The 21,966-nt window shown below is 45.1% G+C and overlaps 1 protein-coding gene across 7 annotated transcripts in view; it reads right to left on the minus strand.

The window, feature by feature from the left end:
• The window catches only part of THRB (thyroid hormone receptor beta), a 168,077-nt gene extending 146,373 nt beyond the window's left edge, over positions 1-21,704 (minus strand). For 3 of the 7 annotated variants that reach the window (XM_061464952.1, XM_061464947.1, XM_061464948.1), the window contains exons 1-3: positions 21,570-21,609; positions 20,703-20,801; positions 17,660-17,785 (exon numbers count right to left, since the gene is read on the minus strand). The gene's annotated coding sequence lies outside the window, so the exon portion shown is untranslated. Of the gene's footprint in view, positions 1-8,803; positions 9,131-17,659; positions 17,786-20,702; positions 20,802-21,569 lie in introns of those variants that run through there. The other 4 variants (XM_061464954.1, XM_061464946.1, XM_061464953.1 and 1 more) reach the window with 2 other exon arrangements.
• Between the last annotated feature and the right edge of the window lie 262 nt (positions 21,705-21,966).

Raw genomic sequence — 21,966 nt, forward strand, 5'->3', positions numbered from 1 at the left:
GCACACCAACCCTAGCTCTAGGGCAGCCTGGGGAAAGCCTGCTTGTCAACCCTCATACAGCCACCACACCAGAACCGTGACCTGGATGAACTGGCAAGGCTCTGTCCACTCCATGTCCTCTGGTTTGGAGCTACAAACATCCCTCACCAACAGATGCCAACAAGAGTACTCCCAAAGCCTGGCCACTGGGCACTAATCCCTTCAATCTCTCACAAAGAAAGTAAAAGAAGGGCTTGATAATGAAGGATTAGGCAGGTGGGGGAAAACGCTGCAGCACTCCACAACTGACAGGTTCGGTCATAAGCGGGTTTGACCACAAACAGTGAACACAGACAGCACTCAGCTGTGCTGCAAAAGGAGGGCTGAAGGCAAACACCTGTAGGCCTGGGTAAGGAATGGGCAATGTGCCCTAAAGAGAAAGTAGGGCAGAGGAGAGAAGGAGATGGAAGCAGCAGAGGAAGGGAAGCATCATAGCCTGGCTGTCCCTCCTCCCAAGTATCCTATGCCAAAGGAGTCACCTTATCAACATCACTGCGAGTGGGATGGGGATACCAGAAGGGCTAGCTCAGGGAACAGCTCTACAGAGAGGGTATGACCAGAGCCCCCCCTCACTCAGGAATTAGGGAATCCAGCACTTCCCTGCCCCAGGCCACACCATTCCCACCCATGCCTAACCTCTGAGCAAAGCATTCCTACCTTCACAAGATTGAAGAGTGCTTTGATAAGAGGTCTCTTGAAGAGACCACAGCAGAAGATCCTTCTGTCTCACAAAAACACTCCCACCATCCACCAACTGGAAAGGCATGGCCAGAATGGCTGCAAGCACATTCCCTGCATCCCACCAGAAGAGTAACAGTGGGTGAGATTCATCTTCCCTGGGCAGAGGATGAAAGCAAAAGGGCTTCCCACAAGGCCTGACTACCAGAACAGTCTCTGGGTTCTTCCAGAGTTCAATGGAAATGAAGACAGCTACTTGATGAAAAAGGCGGTTTCGTACATTTCAGAGGTTATCACCATTTTTGACAATCTATCACAGCAGTGGTCACATACAGACACAGCAGAAATGCCAAGTAGAAGGGCAAGGGAGGGAGATGCCAAAAAGGCAGTAGGACTGGAGACATAAAAAACCAAACCAGCACCACCAAGGAACCCAACCCTCAGTAACGCAGAAAGATGAGAAGACAACAGCATAGGGTCTGGTCAACATAATGGCAAGCAGTACTCTTGTCATTGACTCATCCCTTTTGGTGGCAAGAAGACCCCAAAGGCCCCATTGAGAGAACAGCAGATGACACCAAGGACACTGCAACCCACTCTGCCAACAGCAGGCATGTGGCAGATGCCTTCTATATCTGCCAGACTGAGCAACCAGACCAACTGATGGGACATCCTACACGGAAATGAGGTTGAGGATGCTATTTCCATGAATATGCCTCTTCAAGAAAAGAAAATGTCTCTACTATCTCTGTCCTATTTCTGGCAAAGGAGAAAAGTGTGAAGTATCTGAGGCAGGGGACCTTGGAGTAAAGGGAAGAAAAACTTGAATGCTAAGTTGGATAATCAGGTTAGATACCTTCATGGTGCAGAACTAAAGTGATTTTCAACACAAAATTCACAAATACCCAGTGACAAACTACTGTTACATGTGTACAATAATGTGTACATAAGGTCCCCATATTCAATATAACCAGCTGCATTCCCTGTGATCTGATGTTCAGAATCATAGAATGGTTTGAGTTGAAAGGGACCTTAAAGACCACCTAGTTCAACCCCACACATACACACTCCTTTTGATGTGGCCCAGCACACAGTTCTCCTTCTGGTCTGTGAGTGCACACTGAAGCTGGCTCATGTTGAGCTTCCCATCAACCAACACCCCCAGGTGCTTCTTCTCAGGTCTGTTCTCAATCCATTCTCTGCCCAACCTGCAGCTGTGCCTGGGGTTGCCCCAACTCAGGTATAGAACCTTGCACTTGGCCTTGTTGAACTTCATGAGGTTGGCACTGGCTACCTCTCCAGTCTGTCAAGGTCCCTCTGGATGGCATTCCTTCCCTCCACCATGTCAACCGAACCACACCGCTTGGTGTCATCGGCAAACTTGCTGAAGGGGCACGCAATCCCACTGTCCATGCTGCCACAAAAATGTTAAACAGTGCCAGTCCTACTACTGATCTCTGAGGAACGCCACGTGCCACTGGTCTCCACTTCGACACTTAGCTGTTGACCACTACTCTTTGAGTGGATCTTCCAGCCAATTCCTTATCCACTGAGAGGTCCATCCATCAAATCCATGTCTCTACAAGGATGTTGTGCGGGACAGCGTCAAATACTTTGCACAACTCCAGGTACATGAGATCAGTCACTCTTCCCTGATCCACCAATGCTGTCAACCAAATTTGAAGGCCACCAAATTTGTCAGGTATGATTTGCTCTTAGTGAAAGCATGCTGCCTGTCACCTATAACCCCCCTACTGTCCGTATGCCTTATCATAGTTTCCAGGAGGATCTTCTCCATGAAGTTTCACAGTTTCAAACAAAGATAAGAGGAAGCATAGTTTTCAAACACAACTATTACTACATATGGCTAAGAACACTTAAAAGTGAAACAGTACCGTCTGTGGATTCTAAACCTTAGCTTTGTGCATATACTCAAAGATACCTGAATTAAAGTTGCATAATCAATGTGAATTTTGGCGTCTTTTTCCTTAGTGCTTGACCTTTGAAATCAGTAACTTATGGAGTTAAACAGTTTTTCCAAGTCTTCTGGCCCAACTAAGCTATTTTATTCTGGTCACATTGAGCAACGGAATAAACCATATCACTCCAGTAAGTCACATCAGTGAAACTGGCATAACATAAAACACATGCAGTTTAACGCTGCATAGGAAGTGTTCCAGGCATAATTTTCTCTCTATTTGTAGAAATAAAATTCTATTTTAATAATTAATGAAAGTAATTATTTTGTTTCAAAAATTAAATTTGCCACAAATAAGTTATAGGCTAATACTCTTTTAATGCTACGTGCGTAGGCATGTATATCCTGGATTTATATGGATATAACTCTGCGCAGAATCTTTCCCTGTTTATCTAGCTGGATAATGCGTGACACCTTATCTTTGTTAGGAGAATAAATACAATATGGAAAGTAAGACACCTAACTTATAAAAGAAAGCTCAAGACAGCCATTTCCTGAAGCCATGAACAAAGTTATTCAAAGCCTTACACAGGTTTAGCCTAAGCTAAGCCTAAAATCAGGTTGGACAGGACTCAGAACAACCTGATCTAGTGAAACATGCCTCTGCCCATGACAGCAGGGCTGGACTAGATGAACTCTAAGGATCCTTCCAACCCAACCCATGCTATGATTCTATACACTTTGAAGCACTTGCACACAAACACACCCTATTTTTAAAAAAAAGATGACTGAAATATTAAAAATAAATACAGAAATATTACAAAAAAAAAAAAAAAATCCCAACCAATCAACCAAAAATGAGAGAGCCCGGGATAAGTCAATAAACCATGGAAATAAAATTATTTTAATGTAAAGCTAGAAAGCAGATGGTAAGATGTCACATGAAGGCAATCCTACCTGTCAAGAGCGGCAATGAGGTAGGCAAATGGGCTACGAATTATAAGATTGTGCTAAAAGCCAAAGGAAAAAACAATGGTAAAGAAGAAGTAACTTCAATTTATTAGTACTTATTCCTTCCATAGGTAGGAAACCAAAAAGCAGTAGCAGCAGCGCTGCATACCTGCTTGGTACAGCTTGGCAAGAGCACATGGCAAGTAGCTGGTATAGCTGAGTTAAGGGAAATAACAGTCATGGGTGGGAGGTGCAGAGTTAACAGTATACTAAAGGAAGCCAAAGTGCAAGACTAAGTCAGTGGAAGTAAGACATAAAGGTCTGCAAACCCACGAAGTACGAGAAAAGAAAAGGCACAGCATTCAAGAATGTTGTACAAATGCAGATAATGAGAGCAAACATGACATGTCTCAAGGAAGACATCTTGCAATGCTGATGAAACAGCTGTTCTTACCCACAGAAGTGTATCTTTCTTGTATTTTAAAAAAGGTTCATCCATATGCGTGTCACTGAGATTGCAGTTACTGAGCAATTATCCAATGATCCTACTACTTATGCAGTTGACAAGCACTTCTAATTTTCTTCAAAGAGCTCCTTTATTTCCCTTACACCACAGCTGTTCCAAAGCACATCCTACAGTCAAGCAACATTGCTGCTGTACCTGTGGCTTACAGTTCATTTCTTCCAACTCCCATGAAGGAACCAAGAAGACATCCAAACATCACTGTTAGAACAGGCAGAAATATTTAGCAGGTGAGCAAAATCAATGGTCTTCTATCTATTCTGTGTATGCATTGCAAACACATACATATTAGCAATTTGTTTCTGCATCCACCAACTTCACTCCTTCCTCATCCAGCAAAGACATTTTGACTTTAAATTCACTTGAAGAGACACTAATCTTGCCCCGTTTTCTACCTTATTGTTAGGCAGTTTGACAATCAGTCCTTTTATTTCTTCCAATGGAAAACAGAACCCTAATTTATTGGATTAGGTTCACCAGAGGACAGAGAACAGCTCTGTAAGCTAGAATGATCACACTGCTTTCACGCGTATAATCTAATTATAACATAAGAGTATTTGCTGGTTTAGTTCATCAGTAAAAATCATTATGATTCTGTATACTTAAGACACTTGAGGTTATACTGTAGGTTTTTTTAAACTGTAATTTATTCCCTTATCCTTTGACTAATTTATTAAGTTTCACAAGACCGTAATTTCTAACAAGCTACAATAGGTCAGAGTAAAATGAGAATTTTTATGAACAAAAGCATTCAGAATTTAACAGTTTAATTTTTGCATTTAAAAAAAACCTCCAACATTGTATTTGCTTATAATTTCATCCTATACAGTTGCAGGCTGCACACACTTCAGCAGCATGACCACAAACTGACAAAGCTAACAACAGAATCAAGTTTTCCAAACAACTTTTTTCCTTGCATTGTCCCTCTACCATAACCATGTTTAAAGTAAAATAGTGATGAGTAGTGGAAAGAATCTCGTTCACGTGTTGTGAATTAAATGAGAGAAACAACTTAGCAAGACTTAATTACTTTATTCAGAATGTCCTCTTGGACTACATACAACCAATGAAATAACACAGAATTGAAGAGATACAATTCTTTAATCATTACACAGAAATTATATTTATTTATAGTCTGCCCTTCATTTTTCTAACAACAGTTCTCATAATACATGCACTGCTCAGTTAGTTGTCCCTGTAAAACATGTAAAATCCTACCTCATCCCTGAGAAGACAGTGTGCTCCATTGCACAATGGCAAGTTTAAAAGGCATCAGAAGCAGTATTGCCACACTAATGGCCATGTGAATTATTCTACTTTTTATCCCATCAAAGACAGGATAAATTAACCCAAGCAGACCCCTGGAATAACATACCTCTACTGCATTTTCCAGTACAGATTTCCTCAGCCACCTCAGAGGCCTTACTTTCAGTTAGGCAGATAGAGGGAGAGTACTTCCGTGACTTAGCAGAATTCTGCTGTCCTAAACCTGAAGAGCTACTGAAAAGCATGCATTTATTTATGTGAATGGGGCCATGCAGGAGAGAATGTAGGACTGTAGATGTAGCTATTTCTGAAATCTGGAAAGGAGGGAACAAAGACAAACAGTGGAAATATTAAGATAATCTTCTGTGATCAGTCCTGTCTGATGGGAAATTCACAAATTCTGATCCTGACTATACTCTCTAGAAACCCACAGCATCAACATGCCACATCATTCCCTGCAAGTAGGTGGACAGTGCCCCAGCAGCACCTCCTCCTTTGCTCTGGATGCCAGATTCTTTTGTGCTTTGGAAATCCAGCATGAGGAAGGGTAAGACAGAGAAAATACACAGCTCTGCACTGCTACCCTGCATCCTGCAGTACAGCTCTGCCTTCTGCCATGACAGCCGTCTCCTATTAAAGAGCAAATTAGTTTGGCTGGAAGAATTTGAACTTCCCAAGTCCTAGAAGGAAATTAAAGACATGAGGGCTCACATTCATATGCTACCTTCCTTCTCCTGCCTTCCCTCATCTGAGGCTATTTATCTGACCTTCTTTCATATGCATGCCTCTTTTGCCTTCTTCAACTTTTACTAACAAGCAAACCTCAAATCAGTAAACCAGAATATGATGGAGGAGAGATAATATGCTCCAGAATTTCCTTTTCCAAGGAGCCAAAATTCCTGGTCTCACCCTTCCGGTAGCAAATGAGATTCTTGCTGGAGGATGTCCTGCCTCAAATCAGGTGGGTTTTTTTGAGGTTTCATCTCTTGATTCCCTTCCAAACAGAATCAAATTCCAAGACATGCTACACTAGACGATAAACTCTGACAAACTTCCATGATTTAAGTTTAGTAACCCTTCTCCTCCGTACTTCTCTTGGCTGGGGTATAGCCAAGAGGAAAAATTCTGCTCATCATCAACAATAGGGAAGCCAAGAGAGGATATATGCCTACCACAGGTATGTGTTATTCTGCAAGCTTCTTTATGCAACACCAGTATCTGTTACCACTAACAATTTATATGCTGTAGCATATAAAAAAGCGTACGAAAACACTGCTACCTCTTTCTACTCAGCAAAAGAACATTCCCACACAGGAGGAGACAGCACAGTAAACTTGACTTTACATAATGACTTGGATATGCAAAGAATTTCAAAAGCACTGAACAATCTGTAGTAGCCATGATGTGCTCAACACTAGCTCGTACAAGACTTGATCCAAAACCACTAAAAATCAATGGGAGATTTTTCCATCGACTCTAACAGACTCCAGTTTGAGCCTTCTCAGCTCTGAACATCAGAGTCCGCAGAGTTAGAAGCCGATGCAAACCACAGCTAAATCCTTCCTTTTCCAACACAGATTCATGTGACGTTTAAATTTCCTCAGGATCATCAAGTAGCAGTGCTCTCGGTTTCACAACTGGTATGTCAGGACTAGATTATTCCATCCATCAGTAACAACGGAACACACCAGCTCATCCAAAGGTCAACAATTCAAATGAACTGAAGGAAGGCTGAGACTAATTTAAAGGTCCTGGGACTAATATGAAGGCTGATTTTGACCAGTTAATAGAAAAGAAGAGAAAAACCCTTGTGAGGAAGGAAGTAGGCATATCCAGTTTCACAAAACTTCTGTTGTCATTGTGCTTAAACCACTGTTGTATGAGAAAATGAAGTGCTATACTTTCCAGGGGCTTCGTCCAGCTTCTTCACTTTAAAAAAGGCGATAAATTTAAATAGTTACATCATTTGCAGCCCAAAGTAAGGGAGAGAACTCAAGCCTCTCACTGTAAGGCAATATTGCTAACTAATGAAGTTGCACTGATTATGATAAAGTCCCCTGAAAATTACTTTGTTACTACATAGATTTCTTATAAAGATCAAACCCTTTGCTCTGGTTTTGTTTTTTGTTCTTTGGTTGGTTTTTTTTTTTCCTTTTTTCTCAACTGTTTATTTGGAAATTGGAGCTGAAAAAACAGAAACCAGAAAACCTAGTAAATTGTCCCAACACACAACTAGTACTGAACTGCAAAAGGAAAACAAACTACTTTATAAAGAGATCCACAGTCTACCAATTATGCAAACAGGTATTTACGACAGACTAAGTTTTGTAAATAAAAGCTAAATATATTACTATAACTAGCAGAAGGCTCCGTTCGAATGCATGAATTTGGTGTTAAGTTCAGATAATAAAAGGAACACTGTGTATACTGTAGAAAAAGAAGTCTCATTCGCCCTCCTGAGCCGGAGCCGGTATTCCTTAAAGCATTTTCAACCTGGCCTTCTCCTTCCACCGCCGGCACGACGCGAGTGCAAACAAGGTTTCTGGGGACCACGGAACTACCGGGCTCCCGGCGCTCAGCAGAGGAGGTGCGACCCTTCCTACCGGCAAACGGCTTCGCACGGCCGACAGTTTTTCCTTTCCCTTTACACTCATACGCTACCCAATCCACCCACCCACCGCAGCTTCCAAACTATGTTTAGTTAACAATTAACACATTTGACTTTTTAACTTCACGGATTTCTGCTCCTTTAGAAAGTCAAATAAAACTTGCATGGATAAACTCTTAACGGGGAAACGCCACCTATGCTGCAAACATAAATAAATAAGGAACCGCCGGCAGACACGCATACCGCCGGCTCTCCCTCTATCTCCCCGGCACCTCGGTGACAAATACCGGCGGTGTCACCGTTCCCCTTCCCGCCGGGCCGGGCCGGTCGCCCCCCGCCGCTCCCAGGTGCTGCGACTCGCGACGGGCAGCGATCTCCCTCGCCGCTGCCGCCGCGCTCGCCACCGGTGACAGATAAATACAGCGGCGAAGAGCGCAGCTCGCCTCTCCCGCACCCGAAGCCCCTTTCTTCCCACTCCAGGACGGGGACCGTCCACGAAGGGGGACGGCGCTCCGTGCGCCCGGGGCGCCCCGGCAAGCCGACCCCACGCCGGAGCGCCCGTCCACGCCTGCGCTGACCTCCCGCACCCCGCCGAGCGGGAGCCGGGCTGACTTACCGGCGGAGCGCGGCCCGGCCCGCGCCCCTCGCCGCCCGCCCGGGCGCGGTGCCTCTCGCCTCGTCCCTCCCGCCAGGCGCCGTCTGGCTGCGGACGTGACCTGGATTCCCCCCGCCTGCACCGCCGCCTCCCGCAGGGCCGCGCACACGCCGCGCCGCGCTGCGCCCCCCGCGGCCCTCCCGCCCCGCCGCCGCCGCCGCTCACCTCCGGCCGCGGCGACCCGCCTCGTCTCCTCGCCGCCCCGAGCGACGCGCGGCGGAGCGGAGCGCAGCGTTACGCAACGCGGCCCGCGGCCCCTCCGCACCGCGGAGAGGGGGTCGCCGTGAGGAGGCTGCGGGGCGGAGGGAAACCGCGGCGGAACCGGAGCCCAAACCGCCCCCGGCGGCCACTTGTAGCGCCACCGGGGCGGGCGCCCGCAGGCAGCCGGGATCTCCCTGGCTGTACCCGGGCAGGGCGGGCCCCGGGGCGCCGCCGGTCCCCGCTTGTCCCCGCGGGCTCGGGCGGTGAGGTGTGACGACGCGGCTGCGGGGGGACCCGCGACGCTTTGCTGCCACGGGAATTGAAATCCCACGGCGGTAACGCCGCAACGTGCGACCCTGGGTCACCCTGGCGAAGGAGGACTCGGGCTCCGCCGTATTCAGAGGCTAAAGGCAGCGGCCCCCGCTAACAACTTCGCCGCGGGCACGGAGGCTGTGCCGCCGCCTCTGGAAGCGAGCACCCAACCCAGCCGCGGCTTTGCGCAAACACAGTGTCAAAGCGCCTTCTGACTGCACCTTCTGCATCCTACCGGGCAGTGCCGATTATTTATTCCCCCCCCCCTCCCCCGGCACGCCGTGCCTTTCCCTGATGGGCTTTCACAAGCACACCACACCACGAGGCCTCCCTCGCAGGGATACAGGCAGCCCCGGATGGGGGTTCCGTCTCTGCGGGGATGGCCAGTGGAGGCTCTTCCCGCGCCCCTGCATCCCTGTGTTTAGGGAACCCCGGTCTGGGTTGGGCAGGCCATTGGTCCTGCAGTCATACGACCCCTGGAGGAAGCCGCAGGGATGAGGCAGGCTGTACCCAACACACCTACCCCGACAACGGGAACACGAAGGCTGATGGGCCCCTAGCCTCCAAATCCCTGGGAACCCGAGTCTCACAAATACAATCACTGCACCTCAGCCCAGCACAAATGCTGCTCGCTGCCATAGCAAGGCCGGCAGTTTTGGGAGGCCCTACATTCCCTGGCCATCGGTCAGGAAGGATGTGCGAGGGAAAAGATTACTGCACATCCCCACCACCCATCTCTAACTCATGAGGCATGGAAAGTGAGGAAGGAGAAGCACCCAGAGTCTCATTAACAGCTATCAGCTCGAGCGAGTAAGATGGCGACTGAAGTAACAGGAGTGAAAGCAATAGGTACTTGAAAGAATAAGATCAGTTTGTTTTTCCTTAAGGAATTACAGGAATATTAAACCCTTCTTGCAGTTATAAATCATTTAATGCAAATCATTTAATCCAAACAGAATTTTTACAGGCTCATGAGGCTCACTCATTTTGCCAAGAGTGAGTCATGTACAAATAAAATGAAACCAACAAAGAAAAGAGCTCTCATACCATGTGTATGTGGGTGATCCTTTGAATAGCTTGTAATTATTTTTTTAACTCTACCACAGCCAGGAAGACAGGTTTGTGAAGCAAGAGCAAACCTTGATAACCCAGCTGTAGCCCATCGACGGGTAGTTTTTCCTTCACCCAGAAAGCAGCACAACAGGCCCCTTGTCAGGCTGAGGACAGCAGTGGCGTGACTAATACATCAGCAGCCCTTCAAAGGCTGTGACTGCAAACCAAGTTGTGTGCTGACATACTAAAGAAGCAAAAGACTTTTAAAAAAATGCAAATAATGTGAAGTGATTAATACTTAGTAAAAGAATGCAGTAGGCAGATAATCCCTCACTTATGGGTTAGTTAAGGACATGAGTTAAACTTCATTCTTCGCTCCTCATGTCATAAATATGTGCTGCTAAACACAGAGCACATCCTGAGCCAGTGGGGTGGTGATGCACTGCTCTGAAATGACTGAAATGCAGGGACACAAAGCCACGTGATGGTGAGAACGGGAGCCTCAAAATGTGTCATCATCCCCGTCAAGTGAAACTGATCTGGAACGCATTCACTGATGCAGTGGCAAATATTTGGGGATACTAGAGAGGGATGGCTTCTTAGATGGTTTCTGACGCCAATTCCCCACATCATTCAGACGAGGTATTTCAGAGTATCTCAAAGCGCTCCTCTAACCACCTATTTTGTGTTTTAACATGAGGACATATGTCCCTGGGCCCTCACAAGACCACAGTCTCCCTTCCACCTGCTCGGACAAATGAAGCTACACATGGACAAAAATTCCCACCTATGCAGTAGGACAGAAGTGGGAAGGAGTCCACAATATTTAGGTAACGAGTCAAGGAGGGGCTGGACTTAGGGCAATACAGCTGCCCAGGGTCCAATGTGTGTGCTATGGGCACCAGTGGAACAGAGGGCCCCAGATTTAGGCAATCCAGGGCCCTAAGACCTCTGTGACTTTCACTAGCAATGGCCCTCATCAGTGCTTGAGACACTACTCCTGCCTGGCAGAAAGAGATGTCCTCTTGTTCCCTCCAGGAGTGTGAGGAATCTCTGCTTGCCTTGTTGGTACCAGGGCTGTGCTGTGTCTACCATGCACTCACATAAATGCTTTTCTTATGCAGAGACCATGAGACGGGGGTCAGTACAACTGCAGGGCACACAGAAGAGCCTCTGAAACCATGCACGGTCTGTACTGCCTACCCCAGAATGGGCACTGAAGAGGGAAGGAGGGACAAAGAGAGGGAGCGCATAGCTTATACAACCAGGAAAGTAACGACAACATTTTACTTTTCCCTGAGAACAGAAGTTCAGGTCATCTACAGACATAAGCTCCCACTGCATTAGTTTCCCACAGACCTTGACTGCTCACAAATACAGGAGTCAAAAAGTCCCTTCAATTAAAAAGCAACCTAACACTGACCTCAACAAACAACCAAGAGCTGGACCAGAAGTGCACAAGATGTAATCCAGCTCCGAGATGACCTGGAAAAGAATCTGTACATCTTTCAGGGCATAAGGCTCTCTGCAATGAACAGCATTTTTTCTTTTGCATAACTTGGTACCTTGGTGGATTTCAGCTTTTAAAGCCCTTATTACTCTTAGTTTAGTTTTCTCCCTAAGTATCTTTTGTCTAGCTTTACCCCCTTGGGGCTGTGCAGGAAAGGGAGAACCTCAGTTCAGCTGGGCTTTCTAATAGTAATGGACATCTTCCATCTGCCACCAAGTGGTAATTTGTTACTGGGTATTTTGGTTGGTTTTCCCAATGGATCTTTGATTTTAGAATGGTTGCTTGGCAAATCAGTTCAGATACAAACAACTTTGTGGTCTTCTCAGAAGTATTACACACTTCATCTGTTCCGCTCTTGTTTGAGGAGGAGGGCTACTAATTTGTTTATACACAAGCAGGCAGATAGCATAACCAATGGACCACATTATCTTATGACAGAAGAGCCCCTAGTCACTTTCTGAAGGAGGGCCTTATGAGACATGTAGGTTTTCTTACTGTTTGTAATTTCTCAGGCCTCATATTTCCTCAGCTGTCTGAAATAGCATGTACTACAGTGTGTGGGAAAATGGTGACTGAAAACTAAACCAGTTATGGCAGAGCAGCACAAACTATCAGCAGTTTAAGATCACTCTGGAGTCTGTTGATGAAATGAGAACCTCACCTTTTGGCAGACAAAGGGAATCCAAGACATTTTGGTCTAGAAACCTTACAAGGAATGTGTAAATCAGGAAGCTTACAGATGCCTTTTCATTCTTTAGACCACCAGTAGTGAGTCAGCACAGCAGGAAAGCATCCTGTGTGGGTCCCTCTTTAAACCAGGGATAACCAGTGCTTATACACACAACAAATCTACCAGGCAGTACGTGAATACAGTGACTTCAGATTAATTTCTGTTTATTACTAATGATAGCTGTCACCAATCTTCTCTAAATGCCATGAAACACTTCAATACATTTTGGTGTAAACTGAAGGTACTTAGTTAGCCAACAGTCTCCAGTCTTTCTCTGGGGCAAACATCTACTTCCTGAAAAAAAACCTGAAACTAAATCACTAATACTGTACACTATTTCTTTTCCTCTTTGATTTTCATTTTACAATACAGTGTAATATATGTCTGTTTCAAGATTTCTGAGGAACCTGAAAATAACCTAATGTAATAATGCTTTCATTTTGCACAGAGATCCAATTCCATCCTGCCATCAGAATTTGAGGGGAACCACAGCCAATGTGTGACAAGAGAAATGAATGAAAATCAGGCAAATGGGAAAGAAAAATAACAAGAAGGAAAGCAAGAAAGAGAGAAACAAACCTAGAGGCACAATCTAACCTCCAATGAACAGTTCATATCCAGTTTTGATCTTCCATGCAGAAACACAGCAGGGAATTCTTCTCATGTTATGCAGGGATGCACATGGCACAGGACATTAGAGCTCAGCCCACAAAACCAAATGAACAAGGGCAAAAATACCTCAGCTGAAAGAAAACCAGCGAGATTAAGTTATCACCAAAAATTATCTTTAAAATCTGTGTTTCTAAATTGTATTTAGAATTGTGCAAAATTGTACAAAATATTGGGGAAAACAGCCTTACCCCTGAAGCAGGCTTCCAGACTACACAGGAATTTGTGTATACTCCCCCCTTTATTGCAAAAGCTGTTTTACTAAAAAAAGACTATTTGGACTGCCACTAAAGGATGATGTGGAGGTTCAAGAAAGTTCAAAAGAGATCAGACAATTCATAGTCGATAAATCTATCAATGGCTAGTAAACATGATGCAATCCAGTGGAATTTCTGGCTCAGGAAATCCCCATAACTTCTGACTGCCAGAAGTTAGGAAATCCTACACTCGTCCCATTTCATCCAGTCTTTCTGCAAGCATCCTCTACTCATCAGTCAAAGATGGCTTGGTGAGCTATTGGGGTAAACAAAACCAGCAGGTCATCAAGGCCATTCTTGTTATGTTATGCTGCCACCTGATCCAAGTCACGGCTCCATCTCATAGAAATGAGAGTGGAGCTAGTTTGATTTCCCAAAAATCACAGCAGAAGCAACTCCACATTAATAAATAAACAGTAAAAACAGATGATAAATTATAGGCTTCATTAGCTCAGATCTGTAGCTTTTCCTTCACACTGAATGTGATGGACAAAGGGTGAGATGGGCACACTAGTAAGGACAGCCTATCAAGCAAGAAGAAATAGCATTGAAGTGACCTGCAGAAAAAGCCTCTAGTTTGTAGTAGGTGTGATAGCACCACTTTGCACAGTTTCCTTTCAGTGGTGGATAGGCGATACCCTTTTTGAGAAGAATCAAAGCAAGAGTGAACACAGCTCTGAGAGAAGGCAGAGGGGGAAGATGGCTGGAAGTCCTACTGAAACCAGACCCCTTGTCCCAAACCCCTGCAGTTTCAGTTAAAAGATTAGGGCTTAGAAAAGCTCCTGCAGTTGCTAATAATTATAACTGAGGGAAAGTTAAAACCCAGTGGGGAGAGGCTTGATTTTGGAGGTCTGACAGAAGCAAGCGCTTTGCAAGGTCTCTCATTCCTGATCTAAAACCATATGGAGAAAAACTAACAGGGGGGGTGGATGTATTAATTGAGGGAACATGCAGCTTGTTGTATTCTAAATCCACTTCGTTTTCATAAGTGAACATCACTATGGAAAACACATCAAGAAATACAGAGATGCTGGGAAACAACCCCCACCTCTGATTAAAAATAACAAAAAACTAAGAATTGAGTTCTCACCTTTCTACTAAGCACAGAACATAGAAGCCTGGCATCCCTTCTCTGGAGAAGATGAAGACATTTACACATGTCAGTAAGTGAAAATGTAAAATAATGCACTATCATCTTTTCATTCCTTCTCCATCTCTTACTTTAGCAGTATTTAATCAAGCTTTATCTCAGCAGGCCTAAAACATGGAGTGAATGAGATCACTTTACCACCTTCATCCTGAATCAAATCAGAGCTGAATTTCTGGAGTAATTCAGAGATATGCACTGAATTTTCATTGAAGTGTTTTGGTTCCCAAGTTCTTTTGAAAGGTATGGAACAGAAATATTACCATGGTGCCAGCAGAAACAATATAAGGGTTTAGCACTATGAGTCTGTTATTTAGAATGGCTGTTACCATTTTTTGCTCAAAGCACAGCACGTACTGTGGTATGTATACCTGCTCAGTGTAATATGGCGCGCTGCAACACTTCGAACAGTCGTGTTTCTCTATATGCCAATTTAAACACAATTTGCCTGACATACAAGAAGAAAGCATCTTCTGAGTGTGATTGTGGGCTTCAGGTTACGATATTTATGCTAACAGTGTCTGAAAAAAAGAAGCAGTTCCTTACCGTAGAAAACCTGATCTGCCAGGAATCCCAAAAGATGCTTTGGAGGACAGCTTGAAAAATCTCTCTGTAGGACCAGCCAAGGAAAGTCCTAATTTAGTCAAAACTCTGGCTCTTCAAGTGACCTTACCCAGTACAAACATGCTGCAGGAGAGTGGCAGTGTTACCCAGTGTGCATAAATCTTTGACTTCTAAGGGAAGTTTAGCAAGTTATAGCATAGCATTCATCAGCAGTGTTATTACTTTTTTCATAGTTAACCAAAACCCAATAACATAAAATTAAAAAGCTAATTATGACCCAGGTGCAATGAGAAGCGTCATGGGAACACCTACAGACCCTGCCTGGTGCACTCAGACCCACGGCTACGAACTCCTGGAACAGATTAGAACCTGGCACTACCGTAATAGCTGGGTATCTCATTTCTTTAGGATACCTCTGAAGGAGCAAAACATGAAAAAACAAACAATGGATGAGACAGGTAAGTAGCTAATTCCAACATGCAGGAGCCTCCTGCTTGCTAACTTACCTACCCTAGTCAGCCCTCTGACTATAGGAGAAAATACCCAACAAATCCATACTGGTGTAGCAGGGCAATAAGCAAATTAGAAATGCACAGAGACAGACTGAACAACTTACACGTTGTTTTATCTTTATAAAAAGGAGCTTGGGGAGGAGGTGGGGACGATTAGGAAGTGATAATGGCATACACTGCCTGCTGTTCCTCCCTTCAAACATATCACTTTGTTTCTTGTAATTCACTAGGTCTTCAGGCACACCAAAAGCAGTTACTTGCTCTTTCTAAGGACTTTCAGAAAGCTGGCATTTACACTTTCAGCCCTGTGAGGAGGAAATAAACCTTTGAGGAAATCTTACCTGTTAAAACCACTTTTTAATGGTCTAATGATTTTTTAAAACATCAACTTGAATTTTGCTCAAAATGTCATTACAAAACAGAATGAAAGTGTTTCTCCATGCTGACTATAGAATTCCTGAAATAATGTAATTATCATCTAAAGGGGGAGATTCTTATTTACTGTTAATGACAGTGTCGTGTTTCAGCATTCAACATTGAAAATGTCCACTGATAAAACAACATTCATTGGTTTTATAACAATTTCAACTCAAAATCTTCTTTTTGGGACTCTAACTGATCCTCCAAATGAGCTTTATTAATCATTGACAGGAACCTGGCAAAATCTTACCCCATACTTTGGCAACCTGTCAAAATGTTCAATTAGGTCAAATCAAGAAAGCCCTAGAAACCAACTGCAGCAGCACTTTTAAGCAAAAAAAAACCAAACCTCATTGTATCTCTGAAATAACTTCAACATTATAGGATGAAAAAACCCAAACCAAACCCTTTGATCGTAATTTGGTTATACACCTGAAATACCAGCTCCATAGCAACATGCCAAATAGCCACTCCTTGAACCACATCGATTAATGATATTTCCTCATAGATTTTATTTATCAGTGCCATAAATGTCACCAAGAGGTTTAACATAAGGAACAGTGACAGCCAGTTCCTTTATCTGCCAAGCAAACACTTGCTCCCCTTCAGCACTTTTCTATACATCCCATCTTCAATGCTCTAATTTCACGCATATACAAAGTCTGCAACTTGTTATGAGTTTCATGTGTTCTGTATCTCACCTGCATGTTTGTGCATTAACAAATATGTTGACAATGTGATCAAAATAATTTTGGCAGCAAGAACAATAGCGACCTTTATCTAACTTCTCAAGAATTTGATCTCTGCTTCTGCAGCACCACTGCACGTACAGCCATAGGTGCTGGTGGGCTGTTTGAGGTGTGTCTTGCTGCCAAGCTTAATCCCACCACCCACAGTTAAGAGTTAATTAGAACTTGAAGAAGACAGAGGGAGGCAAACCAAACAAAAATAGCATTTTAATTAACTGTAAACAATAATTAAAATCCAGCGTTATGTTTAGCATCTGCACATTGCTGGATTTACTGCAGTGACTCTGAATCTAATGAGATCATCCAACTGAATCCCGGAGGACTGGACACATCTCAAATCCAGAGTACATCTATTATATCTCAAAAAATAACACCGTAAATGAACCATACTTCAAATACCCTGGCCAGGTAAAGAAGAATAAAATGTGCACACATCTAGTAAGTAGGTTTTGAGTTTTCAATTCCAGATGTAAACTTGTTCTGCAATTTCATAGTGCAATGGTCCCTATTATACTTAGTTATTTGCTTGGTTATTATATTATTTATGTAGTTATTTACAATTCTCTTTTTCTTAACCTTTTCTTATTAACCTGTCATTATACTAAGAAAGTTAGGAAGATGATGTTGTACAACATTCTTTTGCCAAAGCCACAGAAGTTATTTCCAGTATTTTCCACTCCAATCCTCTCTTAATCACAATGTTGGGACACAGAAACCCTCTAAGTGTCTCCCTGTCTTAGTTACTCAGTTTTCTCTGCCATTTGATCTTCAGCTGTCTAATTTACAAATTGGCTCTCATCAGTTCATCTCCACACAAAGATTTACATTCCCTCAACTCATGCTTGAAATAGTCACCTGTCATTCAGAAGTCAAACCTATTAATAAAAATCTCCTTACCTTCACCAGGAGGAGAAGTAAACTTCCTGAAGTTTTACTTTACCATGAGCTTGATCAAGGGTAACCACCAGGACCTAGCCATACAGAAGAAAGTCAGGGGTTTCTCTTGTGCCCATCTCTAGAAACCTAAAGAAAAAACATCTGTCTGAGGTATCCACATGGCTTTTGCTTTCTATCATTTTCCAAAAATGGCTAGACCAAACCTCTTCATTACAGCTGAAACTTTAATCTGCATAAGAAAGATAACCCAACTCATAACACCATTTATATAATGCATTCAAATATTACAGACCCCAATATCTCGTTTGAGATATGCAGACAAGTGTAATGATTCAGCTAATATGTTGAAAGCTTTGTGTGGATGCTTTTCTTCCTCCGATTACTTGTTTACTAATCTATAAACATAAAAATCAGGAAACGTTTGGAAGAGCCTGCATATCTCCACCCCTCTTTTGGCTTGAGTTTCATAGGTTCCTCAGGTTTCATGTGCTCAGAGGTTTCCTGTATTCTCCCTTACATTTTGCTCAACCATAGGCACAGATGTACAGGTTAGGCGTAATACTATTAATGTTTTCACTTCCACAGCACATTTTTTAAATTGCAAATTTAAGAACTGTAGAGGAAGTATTAAGAACTGTAAAAACAGACTGTTATGTATTCAGGAAGCTTAGGCCAGACCCAAGTGTAAGCTCTATGTCAGAATATATTCTAATCTAAGGATACCTTTGTTAAAATGACTGCCATTATTTATGACTGATTGCAAATTGCTTTGTTGTCTTGGAAAGGTCAGGAAGTTTACTCTGTTTTTCCTCTCTTTTTATTTATGTCAAGCCTTTAACTGTCTGTATTCTCATAACTGTACCACTTCGCTACTTTTGTCTTTCTACAAAAGCTTTCCTTGCATTTTCCTTATTATTATTTTCTTTTTTCCTGTTATGGTGGCAAACACCCCATTCAAAGTGCTACATTTCCTCTGGGTGGATGAAGAGGGTAGTACCTGCCCTCCGTTCTTTACAAGAAATGTTGCTTTGCTGTGGCCTATAAGGCCCCGCTTCGTACAGGAGAGCTGTATGCTGCTCCCATGTCTGAGACATCCTGTAACAGACCATACCTCATAGTTGTGTACGTGCTCCTGCACAAGAGCTGCTGAAACTCGGCCCTTATCACAGTTACCCTTCTACTTGGTGATACTTGCCAGGAAACCACCTCACAACTCTCTGCCTTTCTTCCACATATATATATAATCTGTATTTCCTGTAGGTATCCTTGGTTTGCACTGCCCCTTAAGGCAGTTTCCATTTTTCCTCAACTTTCTTGACCTTCCCTCTGACATCCCCCAGTTGGGGCAGATACATCATTCTGTATCAGCTCTCTTCCTGCTTAGTTCTTTTCCCTTTCCTGGAAATGTAGCTCTTAACACACTGCAGAATTTCTCAGGTTCCTCCTTCATTTGCCCGGAAAATGAAACAGCAAGATCTTAGTTTTATCTGTCATCCGCACAGCAAAACTAGCCCACAGCTCCCTAGGACAGCAGTGTCGCATCCCTTCCAGATTAAAGTCTCCAGGAATGTCTGTAGCAGTCCAGCTACCTACGTATGCTGCTTCCAGCTCTCTTTTCCTAATCCTTTTCCACAACTTTTCTACAAGCTACCTCTCTTTTTGTGCCTTATTCAGGGTGATCTCCAGACTGAAACTGTGTGATGTCTATAAATGTAATTCATCTCCTTTGTTTCAGCTGCTGAGTAACACTAACCTGTGCTTTGTTTGACTGTCTTAAGCCAATCAACTAACTTCAAAATTACCTTCTCAAAGTGTTATGTCACCTGGAGCACTCCAACTTCTTTTTAGTAGAGGTTTCTATCATTATCAAAGACATTTATTTAGATTTCTCTTTTTTCTCACAGCTTTTTTTTTCCTCAAATCTTTCCAATTTCAGCTTTTTCCAGAAAACAAAGAACTGTTGTATCAGCAGTTTCCTTTCCTTTCCTTTTTCCTTTCCTTTCCTTTTTCCTTTCCTTTCCTTTCCCTTCCCTTCCCTTCTTCCTTTCCTTTTTCCTCTCCTCCCTCCCTCATTTTTTTGAGAGGTCCTTTTTAAATCTGAGACAATGTCTTTCTTCATTTCCCTAATAAATCCTAACATGCATTTCCCAAGCATTTTTTAACTAACAATGCTGCCTTCTCATTTATCCTGTTCAAGTTTTATCTGAACTGCTCAGTACTAGAAGCTAACTGTAATTAACTGTATTAGAAGCTGTATATTTCATGTTTATTGGTTCAATGACAAAGACCAAGACATTAAATTTCTGCAGCCCAGCATGCTGTTGTGCTTTGAACTCATAACCATGTCTTACTCCTTTTGGAAATCTTGCTTGTAGAGTCTAACAAGTTTTTTAATGAGCACAGTATCTTTCTGCTTTTCTTTGCCTCTGGCTTAGCGCCTCAGCCCCCTGTAGTATTTTCTTTCAGGTACGGTTTTAGGGAGGAAAGGAATGTAATGTGAAAGCACTGTGATTTGACTATCCTATAGATACGCTCTGCTTTCATTTCATCGAGGCTCTTTCTGCTTTTGACTGCCTCCTGATTGCTCCAGGGCACAACCGACCCACACTGCACGACCTCGTAGAGTGTCCTGCAGTGACTACAGTGGTCACCTCACAACGCATGACAACAGACCCGGGAAAGCCCCAATTTCCTCTCCAGAAAACTTTTTCTGGTCATGCGGTTTGAGCACAAATTACAGGGATATTTCTGCCCTTATCCCCTGGTGCTTTACTGGTCTAATAATAATAAATTAATCTCAGCTCTTTATAATTATATTGTCTTTGTAAGCTGCCTTCCCTGCAGCTGATGGTGTTTTGCTGCTCATTTGGCGAGAGGAAGCTCTGCCCCTAATGGAGGAACACTGCGCTATGACAGAGCCAGGACAGCGCTCTCTTCTCCTCAGCTCTGCCACCTGTTGCCGCAGGACTTAGATCCTAAATTACTCCAGATTCCTGCGTCTTGCGTTTTCCACAAAACGTGTATTCCCTGTGAGTTTGTTTACATCTCTCCCGCAGAAGCATCCCACAGAACACGCCATGCAACTGTGTGTTTTTTCCATGAGGTATTAAGTTCACTTGACTAGCAGGCCAGTAGCACCTACCTATTTTAAAAATACTGGTTAATCATCCTTCATAGCCCCAAGTACGATTAACAAACAGCGATACTGCATTCACAGAGAGATCCTTACACCTTGTCCGTTTGTCTGCTGGCCACAATACTATCTGGATCGATAACCGTGCGCGGTCCTTGCCATCTGGGACCCGAACTCCCTGGCGTTTCCCAGGCATCTCCCATGCTCCCACCTCAGCTCAGCTCAGCGCTCCCACACGCACCGCGCAGGGAAAGCGGCGCGCAGCGCCGTGGGGAGCAGCCCTTCCTGGGGGGTGGGTGGGGAAAGAGGTGAAGTCTGCCGGAGCAGTAAACACGACGTAGCCCTTCCTGGAGGCTATTTTCTTCCCATGTAACAAGTACAATCTATCTGGTAACCCGGAGGACAGCCAAGAGTTGAGGCTGCCCTGGCAGCTCCAGCCCAGTCCTCCCACAATCGGCGCGGGGAGCCGAGGGCCGAAGCGCAGGTCCAGCGCGGCTGGGAAGCGGCGGCCGCAGCCGCAGCGCTCTCCGGGCGGGCAGCGCACCGAGTCCTCCCCGACTCCGCGGCAGCCGGGCCCCGGGCTGCGGTGACGGGCCAGCGGCGCCGCTCCCGCCCGGGCCGCTCCATCCCCAGTCGCTGCGCAGCCGCCCAGCCAAGCAGCCCCGGCCCGCGCCTGCGGAACCCCCGCTCGGGCTTCCCGCCCCACCCGGCGGCCCGAGGGGCATCCCCCCGCCAGCGCGCCGGGCGGGGGAGCGAGGAGGGACGCGGGAGTCTCACCTGCCACCGGCGAGCGCCGAGCGGGAAGCGCCAGCGGCGGCTGCGGCGCTTCCTGCGGTGGGAGGCGGGCGCTGTCCCCGGTTGACCCCGGGGGGGGGGGGGCGGCGGCGGGACGCGGGTCCGGGGGGACGGGCCCGGCGGGCGGCCGCCTCTCCGCCGGGAAGGGAGGGAGGGAGGCGGACGGGAGCGGGGCGGGCGCGGGGAGCGGCGGGGCCGGGTGGCGCCGAGCGGTGACCGCTCCGGCACTGCGCGCTGTCATGGCAGCGCGGCCCGGCGCGGCGCCACACGGCTCCCGGCGGCGGCATAGCCCGGTCCAGCCCGTGGGAATCCCCGCTGGCCGCCGCTGGCCCCTTGACGCGGGGACCCCTCCTCCGCGCAGCTGCCCTGCCGGGGTGCG

This window comes from Pezoporus flaviventris, unplaced genomic scaffold (genome assembly GCF_033815535.1).
Source record: "Pezoporus flaviventris isolate CSIRO_AGI_PZ_B2104156 unplaced genomic scaffold, CSIRO_AGI_Pfla_v1 ptg000037l, whole genome shotgun sequence".
In the NCBI taxonomy this organism is placed as follows: Eukaryota; Metazoa; Chordata; class Aves; order Psittaciformes; family Psittacidae; genus Pezoporus; species Pezoporus flaviventris.